The 2077-nt window shown below is 32.0% G+C and overlaps 1 protein-coding gene across 1 annotated transcript in view; it reads right to left on the reverse strand.

The window, feature by feature from the left end:
* The window catches only part of MYO9A (myosin IXA), a 104398-nt gene extending 102617 nt beyond the window's left edge, over nucleotides 1–1781 (reverse strand). The window contains exon 1 of the mRNA XM_008061451.2: nucleotides 1707–1781. The gene's annotated coding sequence lies outside the window, so the exon portion shown is untranslated. The remainder of the gene's footprint in view (nucleotides 1–1706) is intronic.
* Nucleotides 1782–2077: the final 296 nt, after the last annotated feature.

Raw genomic sequence — 2077 nt, forward strand, 5'->3', positions numbered from 1 at the left:
GGAGGAAAACTTAGATAATTCATATGTGTAAATTAAATGTGTGTAACTATATATGCAAAGGGCTTGGAAGACACAGTATATACTAGTCATAGTCATTATCTATGGATGGTAAAAATTTTTCATTTTTTTTTTGCTCATTTGAATCTTCTAAATAATAAAAAATTAACATTACTTTTGCAATAATTTAACAATTTATTAGAACTATTAAAGATGACCCTTTTTGCAAAAATTAAACATAATGCATGAATATAAATTAGGAATATCTGAATTTGGGGGGATTTTAATACATATGATAAAATTGTGATGATAACTAAGTTTTTATTGCAGTAGCTACATGGTCCTCATCAGATTAAAGAATAATTTTGGTATGTATGACATCTGTAAAAGATCACTGTACTCACTTCCCTTTCCTTTAAGCTTATTAGTACATGATGGGTTATTTGGCTCTTTGGTCTTGCTTTCTTTATCTCTGTATTTTCTTTTTAAAAGAGAAGACAGACCAGGCATGGTGGCTCACGCCTGCAATTTGGAGAAGCCCAGGTAGGAGGCTTGCTTGAGCCAGGAGTTCAAGACCAACTTGAGCAAGATAGTAAGAGCTTCTCTCTACAAAAGAAATCAAACAAAAAGCTGGGTGTGGTGGTGCACGCTTGTAATCCCAGGTACTCAGAAGCCTGAGGCAGAAGATCACCTGAGCTCAGGAGGTCAAGGCTGTGGTGAGCTGTGATCATGCCACTACCCTACAGTCTAAACAACACAGTGAGACTCTGACTCAAAAAAATTTTAAAAAGAGGGGGCTGGGGACGAGAAAGCATATGAACAAATAAAAATTAACAGATTCAATTTTTCCATAGGTCTATGCTGAGAATTATCTAAAATAAAATGAAACTGGTAGTCCAAAATTTGAAGAACTATGGTTATAAAATAAGATAATACACAATGACATGTTAGTAGATAATGTATGCTCAAACATCCTGGCTGTAAAAGGAATAATAGAAAAGTGTCAACATGTATAAATACAACTACCATCAGTAAGGAAATGTTTATTTAACAGTAAACATTGTTTCTGGGATATAAACATATGCAAAGTATTATTTCCTACTAGATATTTTGCTTATTTTAATAAATATCAATCAAATGCACAGAACTTTGGAGAGATGATTTGAGAAAAATGGAAGAAGTAATTTAAAAAGTAACTTGAAAACAGTATTCTAAAAATAACTTGCTTAGTTTATTACTGTCATGTTTATTTCCAAAAGCCAAAAAAAAAAAGAAATAGATTTCTGTTTATACAAAACTAAAATAAACATACACATAAAAATATCTACAGTCTTACTTAAATTCTGAAAGCAACAGCATGAGGACTAAGTAGAAAAAAACATACATGCATACATCATCATGCTAACAGTGACTTCATCTGGGTAGTAGGTTTAAAGGCGGGTTTTGTTTATAATATCAGTTTTCTGGTCCTTTCTCCTAACAGTGAAAATAATGAATTACTTTTTGGGATACTCACTATTCAAAAATATATGAATAAAAACAAAGGCACCTGACTTTTTTTCACTCTGGTACTTTTTTTTCAAAACGACCAGTAAAATATGACTTTTTTGTCACATGAATCATTTCCCATCTTGCAGATCACTTTAACCTTTCAATGACAATCTGAAAGAAACAGATTCTTATTTGTTGTAAGTAAAATAGGAAATAACCTGAAACTGGGCGCTGATACTGGGAGGTTTTTTCTTCTTGTGCAAATGAAGAAGGGACTTGGTAATGCGATCCTGTAGAGTCAGTCTTGTCAGGTGTTTTAAAGAGTTTACTTCTAGCAAGTGCTGAAAAGGAAAAAGTAATTTGTTCATATAAATTAATCTAAAAATAAGAAAAAATTTTCAGTCTGTTTTTATCCTATCCTATGCATGTGGATCATTTTTCATCTTACATAACTAGTGATGAATATGGAAGACTGATATTCAACATTCATTCTATTCTCCTCTGCCTTTGTCTAGAAGCTAGAAAGCTAAAAAAGAAATTACATTTCCAAAACTCTTGCATCTAGAGTTGTGGATGTAATTTAAGTTCA

Source organism: Carlito syrichta, unplaced genomic scaffold (genome assembly GCF_000164805.1).
Source record: "Carlito syrichta isolate Samal-C Ts95f unplaced genomic scaffold, Tarsius_syrichta-2.0.1 Scaffold305253, whole genome shotgun sequence".
Classification (NCBI taxonomy): domain Eukaryota; kingdom Metazoa; phylum Chordata; class Mammalia; order Primates; family Tarsiidae; genus Carlito; species Carlito syrichta.